Source organism: Mustela putorius, unplaced genomic scaffold (genome assembly GCF_011764305.1).
Source record: "Mustela putorius furo isolate JIRA1106 unplaced genomic scaffold, ASM1176430v1.1 tig00003988_pilon_pilon_pilon, whole genome shotgun sequence".
NCBI classification, from domain to species: Eukaryota; Metazoa; Chordata; class Mammalia; order Carnivora; family Mustelidae; genus Mustela; species Mustela putorius.
Window position 1 is genome coordinate 3,450,938 of NW_025422127.1, and position 27,784 is coordinate 3,478,721.

The window sequence follows — 27,784 nt, forward strand, 5'->3', positions numbered from 1 at the left end:
TCCAAAATATTGGTCCAATCAAGTTTCACAGATGATATGATTTTTAACCATTTTTTAAAATGCAAATTTAAAAACCAGATATTGCCTCATCAGTTAAGAAATTGAAATAACTTATTTAAATATTTAATCTTTATGATGTTTGGGAGTCCTTTAATCTTTAGGCAAAGCAATTTTATTTATTAATAATTTAATTTTTATTCTAGACTTTGAAAGCCTTCATTGTGCTGTTCATCTGCTAATATATAGAAATGGTATCAGACCACTGACATGTATTATTATCATTCAAACTGTAAACCTTAGCTAGAATTTTAATATCTAGGTATTAATTTTGTCATTTCTGTGATATATATGTATCTGTATTGATGAGGTGATTTATCATTAGTGGTCTAGGTGGCCCCAGAGCAGATTTTCCTCCTCTTCTCCCTTTTTCAGAAAGCGGCACTAACAACTGCCCCAGTCACCTGATTTGATGCCCTGCCTCCTTCCTCATTCCCACCCCCTGCCACAAAACACATTTTTCTGCTACCTCAGCATCTCTTGAAAAAATCCACTTCTTTCCATCTTCCCTGCCACTGTCTTAGCCAGAACCATCATGATCTCACAGGATTTCAGCAAAGATCTTCCTTTCTCTGGTTTGGATCCCTTGCAATCTGTTCTTATCGTAGCAGGAATGTTTCTAAAATATAAACCTGATCACAGTGTTTTATCTACTTCTCATTTTGAGTATCTTCAGCATCCTGTGATGACTTCACCAGTGCTCTGGACTCCTCTCACTCTGGTCCATCTTATCCCTGGTGAATAATTCCTTCTCTCCAACTCAAGGATGCATTCTCTCCACTGCTCCAGTTTTAAAATCAAAATTTATTTTATTTTATTTTATTTTTAAAGATTTTGTTTACTTATTTGACAGAAAGAGAAAGAGCACAAGTAGGTAGAGCAACAAGCAGAGGGAAAGGTAGAAGCAGGCTCGCCACTGAGCAGAGAGCCTGACGTGGGGCTCAATTCCGGGACCCTGGGATCATGACCTGAGCTGAAGGCAGATGCTTAACTGACTGAACTAACCAGGTGCCCCTAAAATCAAAATTTTAAAATAGATTCATGCATCCCATTCTTCTGAGCAATGTCTTATATGTCCTCTTTATCTCTTCAGTCAACCATGGAAATAATTCTTCCAAGACCCTGAGAGATTTAATCCATTTTCTTTCTATCCCTTCATCTTCTTTGTTTTCATTGCCCTGTTCCTTATCAATCCATGATGATTTTAATCATATAATTTTGTGTATAATTGAATAGGTATATTATCCCTAGGCAAATTCACACACCTGGAAGGTCGAGTCTTCTCTATTGCTATGTGTATGCCTATAAAGCTGAGGGTTGGTACATGACAGGTGGTTTGGAAAAAGTGTAACTTCCATGATCACCATCTTCAGTGCAAGCTCCACACTGGCACACTGATTCCACCTCTTCCTGCTAGTAAGCATATTCTTTCATTTGCCACATGGACTCAAATCTTCTCATTTCTTGAACTTCTCCAGAAGATCTTGCCTCAAATTCATTGAGAAAACAAAAATACTTCCATGTCTGTATCATTTTCTCCTTATTTCCTGAAATACTGGAAATTGGTTTTTCCTTTCAAGGACTTAATTTTCCACATGTGCTATGAGCCCTTTCTCCTCTAGTCCTGTCAGACTCTGTCGTTTAGGTTATTTCTTCTCTTTGCTGTGCTTTCCCTCTCACTTGGTTTATTTTCATTAGTTTATAATGGACCCCACATACACCTTTAGCTGAAAACTATTTTCTTTTGCTTTTCATAGCCAGACTTCGCCAAAGAGCTGTCCATATGTGCTCTCTCTAATTTCTTATCTTTCATTTATTACTTTGAAAAATCTCAACGAAGTTGCCTGGGTGGCTCATATGGTTAAGCATCTGCCTTTGCCTCAGGTCATGATCTCAGGGTCCTGGGATCAAGTCCCTCATCAGGCTCCCTGCTCCCTGGGGAGCCTGCTTCTCCCTCTGCCTCTGCCTCTCTCTCTGTCTCTCATGAATAAATAAATGAAATCTTAAAAAAAACCCCAAACTCAACAAAAACCAATAATGATTAATGTTTATTTCTTGAGTGCCCATGCAAGGCATGGTTCTAGTGTTTACATGTCTTAGCTTATCTAAGCTCAAATAGCCCTATTAGGTAGGAAATATTATCAACTAAAATTTACAAGCGAAGAAACTGGGACACAAAGAATGTCATCATCAAGACTTGAACTCGGGCATTCTAGCCCTGAATCTGTACTTTGAATCATGGTATATTACTGCCTCTCTAGAAATAGAACATATGTACAAAATCTCTGCCCAGACCCAAACATATCCTTCCATTCCCAGAGGCCTTAATTATTATTATTTTGGTGAACACCCTTTCAGTTTATGTTTTGGTTCTTCCAGGCTTATGCATCCTGCTTTAAGTGATACGTAAAGCTTTTCATGTGTTTTCAATATTTATATAAACATAAATTTACTGTACTTATTCTTCAGCCTCTTGCTTTTGTCACTCAATATTATATTTTGGAGGTCTATATGATGACATATAGTTTTAGTTAATTTAGTTCCAGCTCTTCTGTAGTATTCCATTATCTATCTATCTATCACACTTTATTCATTCTCCAATTTTTGGACATTTAAGTAGTTTGCAGTTTTTATGGCATCGTAAAGATGCACCAGTGAACACTATATTAAGTATTTATAACACTATCCAGATCATTGTCCCCCCTATCATCAGTTCTTTAGACTTAGTTAACACTTCTTTAGATTTTTGTTACCTGGTCAATTCATGTATCTGTATCATGTATACCTGAAAAATATATATATTTGCTATCTCCAGATTAAAGACTCTTTATAGATCTATTAGTTCAAGTAATTTTATGTGCTGTTTTAATCTTCCATAGTTGTTTTTTAAACCTTTCTGCTGGATGTATTACTTTCTACAAGCAATATTTTAAAAGGATGTGATGTCAGATACTTATTAGTTCAGGATTTTCCCCTTTAATTACTATAATATTCCTTATTGTCCTTATTAGTGCTTCTGTCTGTATCAATATTAACATTAGCAATCCAACAAGAAGATATAACAATTATAAATATTTATGCACCCAACATTGGAGCACCCAAATATATAAAACAATAACAAACTTAAAGGAACTAATTGATAATAATACAATAATAGTAGGGAACTTTGATACCCCACTTACATCAATGGACAGATCATCTAATCAGAAAATCAACAAGGAAACAATAGTTTAATAGTTTTGAATGACACATTGGACCAAATGGGTGTCACAGATATATTCACAACATTCTACCCTAATACAGCAGAATACACATTATTTTCAACTGCACATGGAACATTCTCCAGAATAGATCACATATTATGTCACAAAACAAACCTCAACAAATACAAAAGGATTGAAGTCATACCACACACCCTTTCTGATCACAATGCTATGAAATCAGAAGCCAATTGCAAGAAAAAATCTGGAAAGACCATAAAACATGGAGGTTCAACAACATGCTACTAAACAATAAATGGGTCAGCCAAGAAATCAAAGAATAAATTAAAAAAAAATACATGGAAACAAATGAAAATGAAAACACATTCGTCCAAAACCTTTGGAATGCAGCAAAGTTAGTCCTAAGAGGAAAGTATATAGCAATACAGGCCTACCTCAAGAAGCAAGAAAAATTTCCAATAAACAACCTAACCTTATACTTAAAGGAGCTAGAAGAAGAACAACAAACGAAGCCTAAAGCCAGCAGAAGGAAGTAAATAATAAAGATTAAAGCTGAAATAAATGATATAAGAACTAAAAAACCAATAGAACAGATCAATGAAACCAGGAACTTGTTCTTTGAAAAAATTAATAAAATTGATAACCACCTAGCCAGACTTACCAAAAATAATAGAGAAAAGACCCAAATAAATAAAATGATGAATGAGAGAGTAGAAATAACAACCAACACCATAGAAATACAACCAATTATAGAGATTATTATGAAAAGCTATATGCCAACAATTTGGACAACCTGGAAGAAATAGATAAATTCCTAGAAACATATAAATTACCAAAGCTGAAACAGGAAGAAACAGAAAACTTGAACAGACTGATAAACTGCAAAGAAATTGAATCCATAAGAAAAAAATCTCCCAATAAACAAAAGTCCAGGACCACAGGTTTCACGATGAAATGCTCCCAAACTCTTAAAGAAGCATTAATACCTATTATTCTCAAACAATTCCAAAAAACAGAAAAGGAAGGAAACTTCTAAATTCATTCTATGAGGCCAGAATTACGTTGATAATAAAACCAGATAAAGACTCCGCTATAAAAGAAAACTATAGGCCCATATAGGCCCATAGGATACAGATGTCAAAATACAGACACAAAATCAGCATACAGAAATCTGTTGCATTTCTATATACAAATAATGAAGCAGCAGGAATAAAAATTAAGGACTCAATCCCATTTACAATTGCACCAAAAATAATAAGATACCTAGGAATAAACCTAACTAAAGAGGTGAAAGACCTGTATTCTGAAAAATTTAAAACACTGATGAAAGAAATTGAAGATGACACAAAAAAATGAAAAAAAAATGATGGATTGGAAGAACAGATATTGTTAAAATGTCTATATTATCCAAAGAAGTCTAAAAATTTAATGCAATTCCTCTCAAAACACCAACAGCTCAGGGGTGCCTGGGAGGCTCAGTGGGTTAAAGCCTCTGCCTTTGGCTCAGGTCATGATCTTGGGGTTCTGGGATCAAGCCACACATCAGGCTCTCTGCTCAAAAGGGAGCCTGCTTCCTTCTCTCTCTCTACCTGCCTCTCTGCCTACTTGTGATCTCTGTCTGTCAAATAAATAAATAAAATATTTAAAAAAGAAAAACCCCAAAACATAAACAGCTCATCACAACAAGTGCACTCCTTTGTACATAAGTGTTGAATTAATAAACTGTACACCTGCAGCTAATATTATATGGTGTATTAACTAATTGGAATTCAAGTAAAAACTAAAACCAAGAAAAAAAAACCCCAACAATAAAAGAAACAAAAAACAAAAGACCCCCAACTGGAAAATCTAGCAAGAGTATTTTGCTGTGGGTATTCCCCCAAAACAGCAAGAGTATTTTCCACAGAGCTAGAACAAATAATCCTAAAGTTTGTGTGGAACCACAAAAACCCCTAAATAGCCAAAGAACTTTGAAAAAGAAAAACAGGGGCTCCTGGATGGCTCAGTGGGTTAAAGCCTCTGACTTTAGCTCAGGTCATGATCTCAGGGTCCTGGGATCGAGCCCTGCACTGGGCTCTCTGCTCAGTGGGGAGCCTGCTCCCCCCTCGCTCTCTGCCTGCCTCTCTGCCTACTTGTGATCTCTGTCTGTCAAATAATTAAATAAAATCTTAAAAAAAAAAAAGAAAAAAGAAAAGCAAAGTTAGAGACATCACAATTCCAAACTTCAAGTTATATTACAAAACTAGAGTAATCAAAACAGTATGGTACTGGCACAAAAATAGACACATAGGTCAATAGAATGGAATAGAAAACCCAGAAATGAACCCACAACGATATGGTCAATTAACCTTCAACAAAGCAGGAAAGACTATCCAAATGGGAAAAAAAGACAGTCTCTTCAACAAACGGTGTTGGGAAAACTGGATAGCAACATGCAGAAGAATGAAACCGGACCACTTCCCTACACCGTACACAAAAATAGATTCAAAATGGATGAAAGACCTAAATGTGAGAGAGGAAACCATCAAAATCCTAGAGGAGAACACAAGCAGTAACCTTTTCGGCATTGGCCACAGCAAATTCTTACTAGATGTGTCTCTCTTTTTTTTTAAAGATTTTATTTATTTATTTGACAGAGAGAGATCACAAGTAGGCAGAGAGGCAGGCAGAGAGAGAGAGAGAGGGGAGGAAGCAGGCTCCCTTCTGAGCAGAGAGCCTGATGCGGGACTCAATCCCAGGACCCTGAGATCATGACCTGAGCCGAAGGCAGTGGCTTAACCCACTGAGCCACCTAGGTGCCCCTAGATGTGTCTCTTGATGGGAAGGAAACAAAAGCAAAAACAAACTATTGGGACTTCAAAATAAAAAGCTTCTGCACAGTGAAGGAAACAATTGACAAAACTAAAAGGCAACCTATGGAATGGGAGAAGATATTTGCAAATGACATATCTGATAGAAGGTTAGTAATATATAACTCATAAAACTCAACATCCCAAAAATGAACAGTCCAATTAAAAAATGGGCTGAAGATCTGAATAAACATTTTCCCAAAGAAGACACAGAATACCAACAGACACATGATAAGATGCTCAACATCACTGATCATTGTGGAAATGCAATCAAAACTATAATAAGCATCACTTCACACCCTTCAGAATGGCTAAAATAAAAAACCAAGAAACAAAAGGTGTTGGTGAGGATGTGAAGAAAAGGGAACCCCCTTGCACTGTTGGTGGGAATGCACAGTGGTGCAGCCACTAAGGGAAACAGTATAGAGGTTCCTCAAAAAGTTAAAAATAGAACTACCCTACAAACCAGCAACTACGCTTTGAGGTATTTATCCTGAGTGCAAAAATAATAATTCAAATGGATACATGTACCCAGATGTTTAAAGCAATATTATCTACAACTGCCAAACTATGGAAACAGTCCAAGTGTCCATCAACTAACGACTGGATAAAGATGTGGTATATATTTAGATATACAATAGAACATTACTCAGCCATAAAAAGAATGAAATCTTGCCATTTGCAATGACATGGATGGAGCTAGTGAGTACTATGCTAAGTTAAATAAGTTAGAGAAAGACAAATATTATATGATTTTACTCATATGTGTAATTTAAACAGAAGAGGCAAAGGGAAAAAGAGAGAGAGGTAAATATTTGTGTAATAAGCATTATCCTCAGATAAATAATACAATTTTTAAAAAATGCTTATTTCATAATATGGTTACTTAATGGTATTGTACAATAAATGATTTACTAAAATAAATTCCTCTCTTCATGGACTAATTAGCTGGGAATAAGAATGGAAGAGGGGAGAAAGAAGTACAAGAAGAGGGGAGCAAAGACAGATAACTTATAATATCAAAATATGAATTCTGACGTATAACGGTGAATTCTCAGATTGCAGGTCTCAGTTTAAATGTCTCGCTTTAGCACAATATTTTTAGAGTTGAGACATCCATAACCAACATTTAGCTGCATTAATAAAGATTAATCTCTATCAACTAAGTAAAACATGAAAGCAAATTAACTATGACTAGGTTTCCTACCACCTATCTGCACTCTGCATCCCATCCCCATCTCTATGCCACTGTAGCTGTCTCTGGGTGGTGGTGGCATGTCAAGATAACTGAGGAAGGGGCTGTGCCACCCATGGCAAAGGATCTGACAGCAGTTGTGAGAGTTGGTGATGGTGATTGGAAACAGCAGCACAGCACAGATTTACCAAGCAATGGTAGGCCTGGGGTGATGTTCTCGGTGAGCTGAGGTGGGAATAAAAATTCTATTCTTACCTTATAGTTACATAGTGCTTTATAATTGAAGGTCCTCTCTTATTTGCTACTTACTTGAAAGTCACAGGAACCCTTTGATGTAAGTGACTTGCCTCAATCACACAGTTGTGAATGGTGGTGTAGGGATTATGTTATATCTTACTTTTTTCTTCATGTTTGTTTGTTTGTTTTTCTTGAGAGAGTTTGTCTTTTAAATCTGTGCTGGTAGTCTCTATTCAAATTAACTGTAGTTTATTAAAAGATCTTGAAAGAGAATTAGAAAGAAAGTTATTTTACAGAGCTTCATTGTGGGGAAATGAGGGTATTCTGCCTAAACTCATTATCCAGATAAAGGCTTTAAAAAATCATTTTTTAAAAAATTTATTTTTTATTTTCAGCATAACAGTATTCATTATTTTTGCACCGCACCCAGTGCTCCATGCAATCTGTGCCCTCTATAATACCCACCACCTGGTACCCTGACCTCCCACCCCGCGCCCCTTCAAACCCCTCAGATTGTTTTTCAGAGTCCATAGTCTCTCATGGTTCACTCCCTCTTCCAATTTCCCCCAACTCCCTTCTCCTCTCTATCTCCCCATGTCCTCCATGCTATTTGTTATGCTCCACAAATAAGTGAAACCATATGATAATTGACTCTCTCTGCTTGACTTATTTCACTCAGCATAATCTCTTCCAGTCCCATCCATGTTGCTACAAAAGTTGGGTATTTGTCCTTTCTGATGGAGGCATAATACTCCATAGTATATATGGACCAGATATGGACCCTCAACTCTATGGTCAAATAATCTTTGACAAACAGGAAAAAATATACAGTGGAAAAAAGACAGTCTCTTCAATAAATGGTGCTGGGAAAACTGGGCAGCTATATGTAGAAGAATGAAACTGACCATTCTCTTACACTGGTCATTCACCATGGTCAATGAAACTGACCATTCTCTTACACCGTACACAAAGATAAACTCAAAATGGATAAAAGACTTCAATGTGAGACAGGAATCCATCAGAATCCTAGAGGAGAACATAGGCAGTAATCTCTTCGATATCAGCCACAGAAACTTCTTTCAAGATAAAAAATCATTTTTAACAGAAATTTTCCAAACCTGTATTTTACAGATTCCTGGTTAATTTATTCTTTTGTCTGTGGGGACACAGTGCTCAGTAGATAGAAGGTACTCGGTAAAAATGTATTGAATTATCATCATAAACAACATATTGTAAAATAAGGTCTCCCTGCTGAAGCTTTGGAGCCTCTTTGCTGAATGACTCTAAGCTATCGTGCTTTCATTCACGTAGTTATTTTTTTGCTTTCCCTTTTTGCGCTGTTACACTTTTGAATTTAGAGCAATATCCCTTGACCTTCTGCTAATTTGCTATTTCTAATCTTTTATGGTCTAGAAAACCATATATTTAAGTTCTTTTAAGTAAATCTGTAATATGAGTGAATGAGATCTAAGTGAGAACCCAAGTGTCTTTTCTAAGGTGACAGGGCGTAGGTTCTATGATAATCATGAGAAAAGTTTCCCTGCTTCTAGAGTCTCAAGTTGTTGAATCCACCTTCTCCAAAATGGGCAAAGAAGTGTATCTAAAATGGAGGTCTGCTCATGTTACCTTTTTTACTAAACATCTTTCATTGCGTCCTGTGATGTTCAGTCAGAATTCAGCTCCTTCATTTGCCATGGAATGACTGTGATGACCTTCCTTTTCCTCCTCTTTATCTTCTTCATCTGCTCCCCTAAACCCATCCTATGCTTCCATCAAGCTAAATTATATGCAAACTTTCCAGCAGTGTCTTGCCAGATCTTGGAGTCATCTCTTCCATATATAGTATTTCTTGAGTCAGAGACATTCTTCTTTTGGTTCCTGAGAATCTAACTGCTACTCACTATCGATTCTCAGCTCAAGCATCATTTTATTGGGACATATGAGCATGCAATTTTCCTTACCCTCATATTCCATACTGCAGGATGAGGTGGGAGCCCTTTTGATCTTGCTAAGTTATCCCATCACTGGTAATATTGCATTGAATATGAACAAGGACTGGGTCTTCAATTTCAATGCCTTATGCTGTGCCTGCCACAAAGAAGGTGATCGTTTAATGTTTGCTGAATGACTGAATCTCTCAGATTGGATAGCCATATAGCATGAAATGATGTATAGCAAAGTGGCAAGTAAATCAACATAAAAATATAGGGCTACTGCCGTATTATTGCTGTTCTAATTGATCAGGTAATCTTCTCATGTAAGGCTCTGCTGAGACTGGTTCACTGACTCTGTATTAGCTACGTATTCATTTATTATCAATAAAATTTTTGGTATTTTTAAATGAATTTCTGATCATTCTAATCTAAACAATTATTTACTTTTGATATTTCTTTGAGTAATTCTTATTATTGTTATTCCTCCTAGCCTTATGTATTATTTTAATTTATTTCTTCCATTTTTACTGTGCTTGCTTTTCTAGTACTGAAAGAGAGAGCTTAGGACATGGTGACTTAATAAAAGTCTTACTCAAATTAGATCTTGGTATTCAGACTCCTTGATGGATGCTTAATATGCTGGGTCTTGTTTCTCCTCTGGGGCTAAAGTTATAGGACCAGAACGTGAGATAAACTTAACCCTAAATTATGTGCTGTCTATATATTTTAATCAGAAGTCTAAAATCCCTGCAGACTTTGCTTCTGCAAGTCACTGATTTTGAACTCTGTCGCTGTGTCTGATTGCTCATGTAATATTAAACCTTAGTTGAGCCTTAATTTCAAGAAATATGAACCAAACTCTGTAAATGAGGATTTCAAGAACTGCTGAAGTATGGAAAGTAGTTTCTGTACAGTTGCTGAAATATGCAAATAATGAGCAGCTTCTGATGTTTTTTGAATTCCCTTGTCATATTTAAAAAATGGTTGGGAATTATTAGTGGTCAGTATACTATACCATGTATTCCATATTATTTCACGATATCTCCATTTGGATGACTGCTAAGCATCTCAAACATAATGCCAAAACTCTTCATTTGTACTCTTTTCCCCCCAACCTATTCTCCCCAAATCTTATATTTTAATAGGCTTATCACCTGTTACTAGTTACTCAAGCCTTGAACTTAGAAGTCATGTTCAATTTCATCCTTTCCCTTTTCTCCCCTAAGCAATCCTTCAGCAAGTTCTATTTCAGTCTCTGAAACTATATTCTGAGTCTTGGTCTTTCTTTCCAGCTCCTCTGCCACAACGTTGGAGTAAGTAAGTCATCATCACTTCTCTCCTGACCACTACTCAACCCTCCTCTAACTGTTCTTCCTGTTTCCCAGGCAGTCTGGCTCCGGAGTTTGTGCTTCTAATCACTGTAGTTGGCCACAACTTGTCTGTTTCTCACTATCTTAGAATATGATCCAGACTCCTTAACGTAACTATTGGCCTTGGCAACTTGGAGCTCATTGGAAACCTCTCGGAGGAATTTTAGTGAAGTTGGGCAAGTGAACAGCAGGCTACTGAGGGTGGCGGAGTGAGTGGCAGTTAGAAACTGTGGGTAGCCAATCATTACTTTCAGGAATTTGGTATGAAGAGGAGGGCAGAAGTAGGGGGAAACATGAGAGGTCATAAGGGACAAAGGAAGTTATTTGTATTTATTTATTTATTTATTTATTTTTGAGAGAGAAAGGAGACTTGAGCAAAGGGAAGCAGACAGGATAGGATGGCTTGAAGTATACGGTGAAAGAGGATTGAATGATGCCTCTGAAGAAGAGGTGGGTAGTTTAGTCTCAAACGCTGTGCTAGCTATCTGTTGCTGTGTAACAAATTACCCTGAAACTTAGTAACTTGAAATGATAAATATTTATTACCTCTCATAATTTCTGAGGGTCAGGAATCTGGGATATGCTTAGCTGGGTTGTTCTGGCTCAAAGTCTCTTGGGAGGTTGCAGTCAAGCTACATGCCAGAGCTACAACCTCTGAAGGCTTGACTGGAACTGGGAAAGCTGTCCTCAAATGGTTGGCAAGAAGCAGAAATTCCTCATCCCCTGAGCCTTCCCACACCACTGCTTATGTCAAGGTTTCACCCAGAGTAAGTAATCCAAGAAAGAGCATGGAAGGAGAAACCCAAGACTGAAGGTGCAGTGTCTTCCTTTATAACCTCATGTTGGAGTAATACTGTCATTACCATCCTTTCTGTCATATTCAGTTCACACAGATTAATTCTGATCCATTGTTGGGGGGGAGACTACACATGAGTATGAATAACATGCTGCAGGGATCCCTGGGGTCCAGCTTAGAGGCTGACTGCTACAGAACTCAAAAAGAATATCTTTGCTCTATAAAAAAGGAATGTGAAAGAAAGTGGAGGAAGCTGAGAGAGAAGCTGACTTACAGCTTCAATTTTTTCAGTGAAGTGAGAGGTAAAGTCATTTTCTGAGTTGGGGGCAGTGAGAGGGAGTTTGGAGAGGGAAGTTGAGGTGTGCAATCACTAAACAGGAGAATGGCAACGGCAGCCCTTTCTGTGTGGAATAGTCTGGTAGGATTGAGTACTCAGTGGAGATGGGAAGTTAAAACCAGGCAGAACCAGTAAGCCTGGACCTATCATTTTTTTCCCTCAGGTGGAGTGAAGCAGAAATGGCAACACTGGATCATTGGTGTGATCCAGCATGGGACTTTTGTTAAAAGGATGTGGCAAAAAGAGACAGGGTAGTTGTGAAAAATGTTGGGGGAATGATTGATCGAGATAATTCATCATGGAGCTGGCATGGAGGACCTGAAGACAAGGGAAGCTGAAAAATGTGAGAATGGCAGGAGTCAAGGAACTTAAGATTTTGATATGGTTGAAGTGAAGGTAAACCTAGGAGGAGAAAAGGGGGGCTGGATACAGGAGATGAGGGTTAGAGATGACTTTGGAGGTTAATACCTTCCATATAATGGATAAAAACCTAGATTTGTATATTACATACAAAATGGAATTATTGGTTAGTCAACATGTATTTGTTGAGCACGTACTATGTGTCCGCAAATGTATGAGGTTCTGTGGGTAATAAAATCAATTAAAGTACACCTCTTTCCTCAAAGGCTCTACGACATGACTATTTACGAAAGGATTATTCACTTATGCTAGAATTCATCACAGTTTTTATGAAATAATGAAGATCTTATTTGGGCATATTATGATAGAATTGGAAATATATAATAGGTGTTGTATACCAATTAAAACAAATGTCCTGGGGCACCTGGGTGGCTCAGTGGGTTGAGCCGCTGCCTTCAGCTCAGGTCATAATCTCAGGGTCCTGGGATCGAGTCCCGCATTGGGCTCTCTGCTCAGCAGGGAGCCTGCTTCCTCCTCTCTCTCTCTCTGCCTGCCTCTCTGCCTACTTGTGATCTCTCTCTGTCAAATAAATAAATAAAATCTTTAAAAAAATGTCCTGTGTAAAAGAAATATGGATTCTTTCTCAGTGTTCCTAGTTTAGAAAATACTTCAGAAAATTACCCTCTTATAACTGGTAGCAAGAGTACAGAACAGTGGTTCTCAAAGTGTGGTCCCTGACTAGTAGTATGAACACCACCAGGAAACTTGTCAGAAATGCAGATTCTAGGGTTCTTCCTGAGATGTACTGTACCAGAAACTCTGGGATAGGGTCTCGCAATCCGTGTTCTAATAGTCTCTTGGGGTGATTTTGATACTCTCTAAGGTTTGCAAACTAGCATAGAGGAGATATGTAATATAATATATATATATATTTTTAGAAAGGGAGGGGAAGGGGTAGAGGAGGAGGAAGAGAGTATCTTAAGCAGGCTCCATACTGGGCATCAAGCCCCAGTGTGGGACTTGATCTCACAACTCTGCAATCATGACCTGAGTGGAAATCAAGAGTCAGATACTTAACAAACTGAGCCACCCAGGTACCCCATAGCACAGAAGATATTAAAGCAATAAAAAAAAAGTTAAAATTAAAATTTAGTAAGAGGACTCTTCCTCTTTGGATTTTAGTTTCACTTCAGTAATTACTGACAAAAGCTTTTTCACTTTGTCACAGCTCATTGAAAGCACTACTGTTGTTTTTTTTTTTTTAAATTAACATATAATGTATTATATGTTTCAGGGGTACAGGTCTGTGATTCATCAGTCTTACACAATTCACAGCACTCATCATAGCACATACCCTCCCCAGTGTCCATCACCCTGTCACCCCATCCCTCCCATCCTTTTCCACTCCAGCAACTCTCAGTTTGTTTCCTGAGACCAAGAGTCTCTTAAGTTCTGTCTTCCCCTCTGGTTTCATCTTGTTTCATTTTTCCCTCCTGTCCCTTATGATCCTATCTCTTGTTTATCAAATTCCTCAAATCAGTGAGATCATATGATAATAGTCCCTTTCTGATTGACTTATTTCAGAAAGCACTACTGTTTTAATATTACAATTACTTCCTGATATACTTCAAAACTTTTATAGTCAGCTTCTTATAACTTCTTACAGAGACTTTGATGAAAACTTCATGTTGCAAAGTCCACCAGAAAAAGTAAAACCCTATATTGCAAGAAATGATATCTCTTGATAAGGCGCATTTGTAACAGTTGAGGTTAAAATTCAGGGCATTCCTTCTAGATAGTGGAATTGGCCATTCTATTGCCCATAAACAATTTACTTACCCATTCTTAGCTCATAAAACAAAGTTCAAAGATGTTAATAGTCCAAACACTCTATTATCAACCACTCAGTATTTTGATAGTAGCAACAGTTTGAGTATACTGTTCTATTTATAATTCCTGTATATACTCTTTTTCCTAAGACTCTACATAAATTAAAAAAATGAGTTTGTCAAATGTCAGTTTTCTAAAATACGGCAATACTTTATTCAGCAATGTTGGGGAAGGAAGTCTTCACGCAAATGATTTTTCTAAGAACCTGGCTTATATTTGTGTATCTTCATCTATTTCTTTTTGAGAGTTACATCAATAAAATCTGAAGATTATTTGGTAGGGTCACCAGTTGGATTTTTTCCACTATGGAAGTTCTGTTATGAGTACATTTTATAATATTCTTTTACTGTAATGAAATAAATGTTTATTGAGCGCCTACTATTTTCATGAACTCTCTTGGGTGGTAAGATGGATAAAAAAATGAATGAGGGACATCAGCAATATGGCGACATAGGAGACTCCTGGATCTCCCTCCTTCCGGAGCATACTACCAGTTCAACTACCTTTGAGAGAAATACAAACTATTTGAGTGACTCCTACGTGCGAGTGCCTGAGAAAATACCAAATTGAAGTGGGTAGGACTGTCCTCCCATAAACCCACCCCCAGCACAGTGCCTAACAATCAGGAGGGAATCTTTGACCCGCAGCCTCTCCCTGAGGAACAGGGAGTCCTTTGGACAACTCATGGAGCTCCACAGCTTTCATGTACAGACTATTTTATCGGTTTTGCCTGTAGTGCTTTGAATTTGTTATTATTCATTCTTACATGTGAAATATTCTTAGTCACGAGGACTTACCCTTAACTTTTTTTCTTTAAGTGTATTACTTGGAGATGTTTCCTCTCAACCAGCTAGGGCAAAGTGCATAATTAGAATTGCATCACAACTGTGTGGGGTTTGTATTTGTTCAATGTCAATGGCTCACATTTCTGATCATGCAGAATTACATTTGGGTTTTCACAGATGATATTTCTTTGTAAACCATATTCTACACTAATGACTTTAAAAGATCCTAGCCTTGGGGTGCATGGGTGTCTCAGTGGGTTAAAGCCTCTGCCTTTGGCTCAGGTCATGATCTCAGGGTCCTGGGATCGAGTCCCGCATCAGGCTCTCTGCTCAGCAGGGAGCCTGCTTCCCTCTCTCTCTCTCTCTGCCTGCCTCTCTATCTACTTGTGATTTCTCTCTGTCAAATAAATGAATAAAATCTTAAAAAAAAAAAAAGAGGTAAGAAGGTGGTTATCAGAATACTAACTGCTTGCTGTGTAGAAAACAGTGTTATTTTAGGGAATGGATGTGACAGCCATTGTGTAATGCATTTATAGAGTGATTTAAAAACACTCATAATAAAGACAGTTATAAGGGAAAAAAAGACTGTACTCTTGTGTATGTGCTTGATTTGGATGCTCCTCCCTCCTCCACCATGTTAATATTATCTCAATATAACCCAATTTTCTTGAACTTACTCTAAATATTTTGCAGAGCTTTTTAATTTTTTGAAAATTTGCATGATTAGTAAGACCTATGGGCCCTCAAATGGAAATGGCAAGTGCATTGCTTCAGGAAAGCTAGCAAAAGCCACATCCATCCCTTTATCACCAAAGAAAATGAATCTTATTCTAGGGAAGGGCTGAACAGCCATTGTCAGTGGTGAGGTGAGAAAGAAATGAACTATGGAATTAGAATTTAAAATTCACTGCATGAATCAGAATATTAGAGAATAACTTACTCATTGACCCTTCTGATGTTTTACAAGGAGAAGCATTCAATTTGCATTTCATTAAATATTAGGAATCAGGATTTCTATTTTTCCTAATTAAAAAAACTCTTACTAAATAAACTTTGAGTTATCAATTTAGGAAATTCTAGTACATTCTCCAAATTTATAATGTAATATATAGTAAGTTTCTTATTTACAAGTGCTCTAAAAAGTGATTGTAAAGGATCAGTAAATGTAAAACTAGTTTGGTGGAAAAGTTGTTCAGCCTTCATTAATGGCAATAGAATACTGTATCCTATCTTTAGTTCATGAACAAGGTGGATTCATGAGGTACATTTCGTATTTAAATAGACACATTAAAAAAAGCCATGTTGCCTATGATGTGTAAGTGGAATATTAATATCCTTGTTTGTGGTTTCTGCCTATTTTTTCTTTTCTGTTTCCTTCTTTAAAAAAAAAAAAAGAGATGATAGTACACCTAAAACTAATATTATACTGCATGTTAATTATACTGGAATTTAAAAGAATAAATAAAAGTAAAAAGAGAGAAAATCTAGGGACTGTAGAAGTTTTTCTAAATAATTTGGTGAAAAACATTGCTATTCCTGTAATTTTAAGATTGGTGTTTGTGTTGATAATTTTTTATTGTTAATAAGCTGATATGTTGGTAAATATAATTTTATATTTAAGTTGATAGAATTTAGATACATTTGAAAATTTTAATAATTATATTTATTTTTTATTATTATATTTATGCTGCTAGTTATGTTATTTGCCATATTTGGGGATTTCTTTCACTGAAACTTACTTATTCTGTGTAACTTAGCATAATTCATTATTAATTGACAATAATATAATAAACAAATCCAGTTCATTTTACTCAAAGGCCAGGAATTGCTTCTTACTCATCTTGTGTATCAGATGGTAGATAGACATTTAAATAATATTCTTTAAGAGAAAACACACTAGTTTTGTTGAAAATTTAAAGGACATCTTATAGTAGGATTTTATAGCCTAGTAAAAATGCAGATTTATAACATTGTGGATTGATGTGGGTTATGTTTTTGTATATGATTTTTGAAATGTCAGAAGATCACAATGTAACAAAACCTATTATTGATAATAATAGCTGTTCTTAGAAACATACTTGATAAATTCTTAGAAATTATGTAATCTAGTGTCTTTGTTTTTACAAATGATGAAACAGGTATCCAGGAAGATTAAAGGTCTTGCTCAAGGTCATATAGCTCTTTGATATAAGAGCTGAATCAGCAAGAATCCCGAGTTTTCCTTTGGATTTATTTTGTTTTGTTTTGTTTTGTTTTTGGACAGGGCTCTTAAATCTGTGGACTGATACCTTTCATCAATTTGGGGAACTTTTTATCATTTTATCTTAAATATTGCTTCTGTCCTATTTTCTCCTTTCTTTCTGGGACATCAACTAAATGCATATATATTCTCCAAGTCTCTTACTTTCTCTTACTTTTTTGTCTTTCTATCCTTTATTCACTTATTTTCTTTTGATTTATTTTTCAGTTTGCTAATTTTTGTTTGATTATGTCTAATAAGTTACCAACTCTGTTAAGTCATAATTTTGGCTATTGTTTAAAATCTGCTAATGTGCTCTGTAGTTTTTAATGTCTAACTTTCTGCTAAAAATGTAATATTGTCTTTTGGGCCCTTGAACATAGTGAGCAGATTTATTTTAAAAACTGTGTCTTAAAATTCTAATATCTAGAGCCCTTATAGATCTTTACTCTTTTGTTTTCCTGGGTTTTCTTTCTATGGTCCCACATCCCTGTATGCCTGGGTATGTTGGACTGCATCTAGTCTTCATATTGAAACGGTATTTGTGTTAATAATTTGAAGTCTAGGATAAAGATCTCTTTGTCCAGAGAGGGTTTGCTTTTGCCAGGGGCCTGAAGGTACTAGTAATCTAGGATCCCCTTGATCCAATTTTAGGAATTAAGATTTTTTTCCTTGGCCATTTAGAAGGCTAAAAGATGAGTTTCAGTACCTGTAAGGTCTGGCTTACTTACAATTTTCCCTTATGCATTTGATGCCAGTCTTTGGGATCCCAACCCAAAACTCTAGAAATTTATCTGAGCTCCTGCACAGCAGGTCTGGGCTCCAAGTTTTGTCCCCACTGTGGAGACTGTCAGCCGTGCTGCTTTGCTCTCAGCAGCTCTTCTGGAATCTGTCCTGAGGCAAAAGTAAACCCAAAGGAAAAAGCTCACTTCTCTGCATTTTCTTATTTTCAGAGACCCTAGCTTAGTTATTCTTCATTATATTGTTAAGTCTAGAATGCCTTCAAGAAGGTGTTTTTATATTTCATTCAGTGTTTCTATAGTTCACAGTAAAAAGGATTGGTTCAAATGACCAAATTCTTTATTACCAGAACTGATTGTGACCTTTCCTTCTTTGTTTTTAAAAAAGGTTTATAATTTTCCAACTAATCATCATTACAAAAAATGTAAATACACATAGAAAGAATAGAAGACCTCTCATAAACTCACTCCTTGATTGTATTTTTGTATATTTCCCTCCAGTCTGTTCTCTATAATTTTTTTTACATTATATTACTTATATCATATGCATTCTTGATGAAGTTCTAGAACCTAGGTGAGGTTCTGTGGGCTGATGTCTGGAGGTGATGACCAAGAAAGAATTCTTGAGACATCTTTGGTGCAAAATGGTGGTTTATTAAAGCACGGGGACAGGACCCGTGGGCAGGAAGAGCTGCTGCCCTGGGTTTTGAGGGATGGCAGGTTATGTACCTTGTGGTTGGGGGGTGGTGAAGGGAGGTTTCAGTGGAGTTTTCATATGTTAAAGAGGGCCTACAAGGTGCTGGGGGGAGGCCTTGCCCTTGTGGCTTGATCAATGTCGTCTTTAGGTCAGCCATTAACATCAAGATAGTTGGGAGATTCTTGGTGGGGTGTTAGGATCCTGCTATCATTTACATTCCCTTCTACCTCAGCCTCCTCCAGTTTCGTTTATGATGGGGAGGGAGACATTAGGGCTTGAGGAACTGAGAGTTATTTGCCTCTGGAAATTTGTGCTATTGATAAGGTAACCTCCCTGTTTGTAGATCTCTAGAACATCTGTAGAGCAAGGGAGATTCCTGTTCTGCAGGATTGTGGTCTCTGCAAGTTAACTATTTATCATTTTATGGCAGTCAGGGCTGCCTAAGGAATGCTACACATATTATGGAGGGGAGCGGGTGGAAAGGGGGTGCAAAGTGCCAGCTTTTGCTCTGTCCTCAGCCAGCCTCCTGCTCCCTCATCATTCTGAATGTATATTTTTATATATTTTTAAAACTTGACATATGCATATGCATTTTCATGCTCTTATGCAGTATTACCTGTTACCATTTTGCTAACTACATGACCTACTCACTGGATATACTTCACTTTATAGAACCACTGTCTTTTGTCATGGAGGTTGTATTCAATTTTCACTATTGTAAGTAAAACATTAGTAAACATATTTGCGCTCAAATTATCTTATTACAAAATTAGGATTATTAATTTAGGATGCCTTCTTAGAAGATGATCTGCAGGGTGAGGATCTGCATATTTTTAAGGCTCCTGAGATGTATTTACCACATTATTTGCCCTAAGACAAGTTGGGTTTTTACTTTATTTTCATGTTCTTAGTCCTTCGCCATATGGATTTTGGGTCAAACTTTTTCTTTTCTCTCCTTTTTTTTTTTTTTTTTTTGCCAAACTTTTTCTTAACATTTGTGTTAAGATAAACATTGTTTTTAGGATAGTGTAAAATAATTGAGAATGATAGTGAAAGACTACTTAATTTTTAACCACCCTGAGTGGTTAATATAGGGAGTGTGACTATAATCGAATGGTTTTCCTTAGTAAGAAAGGAATTAATTAGATGTTACAACTTCTTGCAATGATAGTTTAATGATGACCCTCTGGATTCCATTTCTATACTACATTTTATTCACATCTAGTATAATTGACTTCAATTTTGGTGAGGACCAGAATTCTAAGTTTCTTTTAGAAAGTTATCATTATATTTTTATATTTCCTTACTTTTGGCATTTTGCTTGACTCATTTGAAGAAAGTACTTAAATAGGAGGTCTGCTCTGTCTTTCTTAGCCATGAGATAGTAAAGAAATGAGTTCCTCTCTTTTATTCTTAGTCTCCCCCTTTGTAAAACAGAGATCAGTTAACTTATGCTGTGTTTATGGACACCTGCTGTTGCTCAGAGGTGGTAAAGTCACCAAACTTTTTTCTGACCGTGTTTAAGGCAGGAAAAAACTCTTTAAATATCTTCTGAGCCACAATAACAAAAATACTGTGAGCTTTTCCTTTACAATAGTATCATGAAATTGAAGTATCTTAAGTATTGTGAAAATACTGTGAGCTCTGAGGGTGAGGGACAAAATTTCATAAAAAATAAAGATAAGGAAAGCTGTTTGAAAATGCCATCTTAGAATAAATGCAGATTCAAGGATACCAATTATTAAAAGGAAGAATATGAAGTTATTATGCAGAATTTAATGGCAGTAACTAAAAGTCACGACATTTTTGTTTGATGTGCTGGGCCTAATTTATATGTAAATATAGACCTTGTAGTATTACTTAGACATTTAAGGACTGTCTTAATGGCTTTTTCTGGGAAACCAATGTATATCTCTGCTTGAACATTACGCTTGAAAGTGCTCTGTAAAACATATTTTAATATGTATTTTTTGAAAAATAAAAAGAAGAGGCGCTGTGATTTTGGAAATGCTATGGTTGAAATAGATCTTAAAAATGTTGAGGTGTATAATTTAATCAATTTTCAGTCAAGTTACTTTTGTACCAACTCTGGCGATTTGTAGGAGAGTTGGGAGTTGGACAAAAAGCAGAGTTTTATACTGATCTCGGGGAGTTCTAAAGCCTTTTGCCTGCCTATGAGTACATGATTCTATATCTTAAATTCAAAGCCTCTTGGGAGTGTGCTGAAGACATTCAACTGAATTCTGACCAATTTAATACAAGAAAGTAGAGAAGAGAGTAATAGAGCTTTTCAGCTCTGATTCCCTGAGCAGACCCTCAGATGACCCGAAATGTGAAGATTCAGACTGATCATGTGCTATGGACATTTCTCTTAGTTCATTGTTTCTAAACCATTTTCATTGTGTGATAAACCTGTGGGCTTGCTAGTGTTCTAATGCTTTTGTTACTCATTACAGCTAGTCATCACCCCCACCCCCACCCCATCTGCAAAAGCTTCTGCTTGGCTCAGTAGTAAGCAGTGTGACTATGAAAGGGGTATTTGGGATAACCAACATTTGTCATTCAGCTGAGGGTTGTTCTCTACAGGTTTTTAACAAGCCCAGAACAAGAAAACCTTTGTTTGGGGTACATAGATTGGCAATCATGGATCTCAGTAACACAATTGTGTCATGATGGACCACTAAATTTTTGTATTTTTAAGAAATAGGGTACAATATTAACCACAGAATTTTTCTTCCTAGCAACCATATCATGAGCAAGGGCATCAATATACATTGAAAGAGGCTGCATATAAAGTTGAAATTAAATCCGTCTTTGTATAGTCAAGAAATCAAAACCCAGACTTAAAAATGACCCCTGTGTTTTACACATCACTCAGATAGAAAGGAACAAGTTCCAGAAGTTAGGGGAATAAAGCCAGGCATTTCAAAAATAAAGTTTGATTGGAAATAGAAAAAGCCGGAAGGACATTATAACCCTAGATGGCTATAATTAACACTAAGGCCTTCCGCAGTGACTTCTAAGGACTGTTCTTTTTATCTGTAAGCTGCAGGCTGCAGGCAGACAGCTTTGGAATGCAGATCTAATCTTACACGCATTTGCAATCTTACGGATAGTTGAGGTTCTCTCATCACGCCTGTCAAATGTGGGCTAACCAGAGTTATACTTGGTGTCAGGCTCCCACAGGACACACCTCTCCTCTTTTTTACTAGAGCTGGAATTTTTGCAGAAAATTGGAAATTGCCAATGAAATTCTTGTCTCTGTTCGATGTCCATACAAGTGGGTAGCAGCTTTAAAAATTCCAAATGTAGCAAGCAGATGCTTGAAGGCTTATTATTATTAAAAGATTATTTCACTTTAGAAAAGTTTTACAATGGTGTTCCAGCAACTTATCGCAGAGGCCAGAGGAGGGAGGGAAGACAGAGAAACTTAAGACTAACCTGTTAGGAATAATTCACCTCAGAAGGTCTCTTGGAGATTAAAACACAACATATTTGACATTAACTGGAAGGATCAAGTTAAACGTGCGCCTAATTTTCCAGGAGATCATTTATTTATAAAAATAGAGCCTCCCTGTAGGAAAGGCGGGGCATAACTAACCAAATGATGTCATCTCATTATATCTTCCTTGGCCAGGATTTCCAGGGAGATCATGATTATTATACTAAGGTATCGTTAGATATTGTTTAGATTCAAATTCTGCTTTCAGCCTGAATTATTATTATTTTTTAAGGATCTTATTTATTTATTTATTTGGCAGAGATCACAAGTAGGCAGAGAGGCAGGCAGAGAGAGAGAGGAGGAAGCAAGCTCCCCACTGAGCAGAGAGCAGGATGCGGGGCTTGATCCCAGGATCCTGGGACCATAACCTGAGCTGAAGGCAGAGAATTTAACCCACTGAGCTACCCAGGCGCCCCAAGCCTGAATTATTTTATTAATCATTTTATTAATTACTTTAAATTGGCTTTGTGTGAAAAGATGGTAGATGGGGTTTTGTTGGTTTGGTTGCCCATGGCAGCTTTTGGTTTGAAAAAAAAATCTAACAATTCTCAAGTAATTGTTCTTGACAGTTCCAAGTTGGGGAAGGTAAATTTTTTGATAAATCTTAAACAGTAATCAAATGCATAAATCTTTTTAAAAATGTTGATTTATTTAATTTTCAAAATAAAAAGAGAACATGGAATGGGGAGAAGCACAAGGAGAGGGAGAGAGAATCTTAAGAAGACTCCACTCTGAGTGTGGACCGAGGTGGGGCTCAGTCCCATGATCCCAAGATCAGGGCCCTGAGATTATGATCTGAGCCAAAACCAAGATTTGGATGCTTTACCCATTGCACCTCTCAAATGCATAAATCCTTAAACCTAATGAGTATTTGCTTTTTCTTCAGGGCTTCATTATCTCTCCCATTTGAGGACAAATAATGGTCAATTTTATTTACTTATTTATTTATGTATTTGTTTATTTATTCATTAATTTATTTTGGATGGAGGGAGGGAAGTGGCTAAGTGAAGTAATTTTGGACTTCAGTTTTGTTCAAGATGAGCAAATGTCAAAAAAACTTAAAATCAATATCTCATTCTCTTCATGAAAATACAGACAGAAATATTCTTAAACCAATACAAAAATAAATAGCCCTGTGCCTTTCTGTTTTCCTCACAAATATTGAAATTAAGTGTGAATTATTTTTTAATTTGACCAAATTCTCTTTACTACTCTTTACTACTATGAATACCTCATCTTTCTGTTCTTCCTTCCTTTACTTTCAGCTAAGAATAGCCAAGCAGACTTTGCATACTTGTTCTGAGAGGTCACTGCTTATAGCAGGAAGTACAGAAAAGTACATAGAGAGGTCTTTTTTTTTTTTTTTTTTTAAGATTTTACTTATTTGACAGAGAGAGGAAACACAAGCAGGGGGAGTGGGACAGGGAGAAGCAGGCTTCCTATAGAGCAGGGAGCCTGATGTGGGGCTCGATCCTAGGACGCTGGGATCATGACCTGAGCTGAAGGCAGATGCTTAACAACTGAGCCACCTAGGCACCCCATTATATAGAGGTCTTAACCTTCCCAGAATACATGGCATAGAGAAGACAAAAACTTCTTTATTGTTCAATGTAGACTTTCCTCATTTTCAAACTAATTTACTCCTTACTAATGCTTTTATGTGCAGGTCACTGTATTATTCAGAATGCAAAGTTGAACTCTTCTCCATCTTGGTTAGACCCGTCAGTGACCATGGGTCTGGTCCAGTGAGAATAGGATGTCACAGAACCAAGCACACCACCGGGCCACGGAGCTGAGTATTGTTTTAGATACTTCCATGGATGGAGTGCTGTTTTCGAAGTTGTACTCTGAGATGCTCAGACAAGGACTCTGTCTTAGTATTTCCGGAGATGAGCCTGGTTTGCATGTTCATAATCTTAAATAATGGACTAGAGTTAAATATCAATGCATAGTGTTGTGGGGCTATCAGGGCAGCAGCAATGTTAAATATCGCTTCTGGAAAAATGTATTTACACACATGCTGACAGTTCATTTCCAGGTGGGAGCCTCACGTCTGCCCCGTACCCGGCAACTTCAATCTTCCTACTGTGAAATTTTAGACAGCTTGTCTGGAGAGGCTCTGCCAGACCTATTAATATTTATACATTCCATTCACACTCCAGTCAGAGCATATAAGTTGCAGATCTTTCTGATTTGGAAGCTATTAAGATTCATGACCCCTTTAGCTATTTACTTCGTGCGGTCCAGGAGCCTTTGCAATCAGCTTACACTTAAGAAGAAAGCACAAATCATTACTGTTCAAATATTGTCCTGTATTGTGACCATTTGTAGTCCATCAAACGGGGTGTTAAGAGCTTTAAATGCATTCATTTATCTCAGAGACACAGGTTATCAGATGAGGCATTCTTCTCTTGGGAAGGGATAAAATAGAAGTATTGCTTGCACCCAAAATTACTTTTTTAATTCCAAATTAGTGACTCTGACTGAAGCTGCATATGTTATTAAGAAGTAATATCTAATCAATTTTTTCTCCTTGAAAGAAGACATTGATTGAACAAATGATGGAGGCAGTGTACCAAATAGAACAGAACAAAGATAATCAAATATTTAGGTATGCATTAGCCCTGTCTCTGAAGAAGTTCTATTCTCTTAACATATTAAGACATATGAGTCTCTGGGTTACAAAGGATTGTGCAACAGGAGATGGTCTAATATCGAATTTATTTTGGGGATTATTTGATATGTTTTGCCAGTGTCTTCAAAACATTTAATCCTGTTCTATCAAAATAGTCTTATTCTATTGAGAGAAAAAATGAGAACATTAGAAGAAAATGAGGACTGGGGTGGAGACATATTCATTCAGTGCTTACTATGGGTTAAGTATTTAACCTTTATTAATTACTTTGAACCTTACAACAGCTCTTGAGGTTGGTATTATTATCCTCCCTTACTGACTAGAAACTGAATCATAGAGAGGTCAAAGCTTGCTTAAGATCAAGCAGCTAGTAAATAGACTTTTAACACAGGTTCATTTGTGGTATTTCCAATAGTTCATTCTTGAGGTGTTAGTTCATCTACATTTCTCATAGAAATATCATGTTCTGGCCCTCAAAAGACCATATTCTAGTTGGACTGACTACCTCTATGAAATGTTTCAAATACAAAAATGTGAGTCTTATGAATTGCCAAAGTAACCCAGGCCTGCTGATTTGCTTCAAGCTCCATCTTGTGTTTCCTAACCTTCAAACAAACAAACAAACAAACAAACAAATCAAACATAGCTCATTTATTAAAAATCATCATCACCTTTGCCATCTCCACCTTCACTATGATCTCTACCACCCAGCTTTCAACGCTCACCTTGCTACTTATAGGGTAAGTCATTATCTTTGAATAGACCAAAGTAGTTTTTATTTTCTATCCTTGTTTTGCCAAACAAAAATGTATTATATATTTTGGAATCAAAACGAAAACATTTTTGCACAGATATTAGAAAGCATTTATAAACATAACCTTTGGGAAGATTTTTACACATGTCCGTATTTCAAAATACTATTATATAAAATAAAATTAGCTGCTAAATTGGCATTGTTTTTGCTTGCTTGGAAGACGAGTCAGATTTGAGTATGTAATTTCTTTAGCCCTGAATTACTTTTGTGTTGATAGAAGAAATGGTTGTGTGATATCCTGTTTCTGTGTGAATGATTCACCACTTGGGGTATGTGGCTCCACAGTGGCTGAGCTAGGTTTTCTTGAGCAAGATCTGAGGAGAAACCAATTCTCCTTGTGCAACGAGCACAAGGCCTTAATCCTCTCAACTACTGAAATAGGACACTGTGGTAACTCAGAGTTAAATTTAGTTAGTGTTTAGTTAGTTTTATAACATGTTAAAATGGGTGAAATGAACTTGAAGGACACAGGTTCCAGAAAACAAAAGAATTCCTTTTTTATGTATTTATATATATAAATGTGTGTGTATATATATATATATTTATATATATTATTGAATATATATGATATATATAATATATATAATATATATGTATTTCTATTTAAAAATGTATAGATATATAAAAGAACAACAACAAAAGAAGCCATGAAAATCATTACATACCAAAATTGGAATGGGTTTTTGGATGCAGTACTTTGGGAAAAAGAAGAAATTTTTGATTTTTTGATGCTTTTCAAGATTACTTTTATTTCTCTACCTGGTTTTCTGCAGAGTGGGCAGAAAAGGAGGACTGACAAAATATAACAAACTCCTATTGCCTTGAATTTATTTTCCATTTATATTCTTTCTCTGGCGTCACCTTGTTTGATGAGAGGTAGCTACTTGGTGAGGACAAGCTTTATTCTTGAGAACCACTCTCTCTCCTTCAGGCATTAGGTTTAAACACTCAAGATCCATTTCATTCAAGTCCTGCCATTCACAGCCTGTGAGGTCATTTCAAGAAAACTCAGGCTTTGTTGTGATCAAGAAATACAGTTGAGGTTTTGTGTACTGCTTGGTACAAACCTAGTCTAGTTATGCCTAAGCTTTTTTGTCAGTTTCCTTTCTGTAGGCGGTTAAAGAAGGTGAATATTTAATCTCTGTTTAATCCTTAGAGTACCTGCCAAAAAAAGGATTTCATATCTTAGTCAAAATAGCTTTTCCTTGCATATTTTCACCAGAAAAAGGTTTAAGTGGGATTTTGAAATATCTTCAGTCATCTCTTTATCCACCTTCGTTATTCTCATCTCGCTGGTGCCATTTGTACCTTACTAGACATGTTCAGAGACAGAAGCATACTAATTGGAAATTTAAAAGTAAAAGAGAGATGAGACAGACTTATTCCTCAATTGGATTATACTTATGTCTTGAAAAGCTAATAGTACTTCAGAAACACTAAAATTAAGACAAATATCAAACATACTATTAATCATTATTATAATATTATTAATTTCTGCCATCCAGCTACCATGCAATAAAGGCATTTTCCAACTCCGGCCTTTCTGAGCCCAGAGCCCAGCTTTTTCTTAATCACTGGGTAATACTGTATCCCTGATGCTTCCCTCCATTATCATGACCCATTCCTCCAGGCCAGGCGGTGCCTTCTTCTCCCTACATTTTCCCATCAAGACACATCTGTTCCCATTGAGAGCTCTTTGTGTATGTGATGGTCTCACTTGCTGGGCTGTCAACCCTTTGAGAATAGGCTCAGTGTCTTATAGGTTACTGTATTTAAATCATTAATTTATAGTTTCCATTAGCTTGGTACACGGTCATCTCTTCATAAATATTTATTGAGTGTGTGATTACTGTCCTGAATGATTGCTCTCTATTTTATCATTTTGTGTTTTAATGAACATTTTTTGCAGTATAAACCCATAAACAGAATCAGCGTCTTTAATAATTTCCAGGCTTCACACAGAAAGAGAAAAGGTAAAGAAGCCCATTTAGGAAAAGGACTTTTGAGGACCCTTGTCCCCCACCATCATGAAAAACAGAAAGAATAGCTCATTGTAAGCATTAGATCAAACCCGTGGTTTGATACTTACTGCTAAAAAGGACTCCAGTTTGGGTTGGAAATAGTTT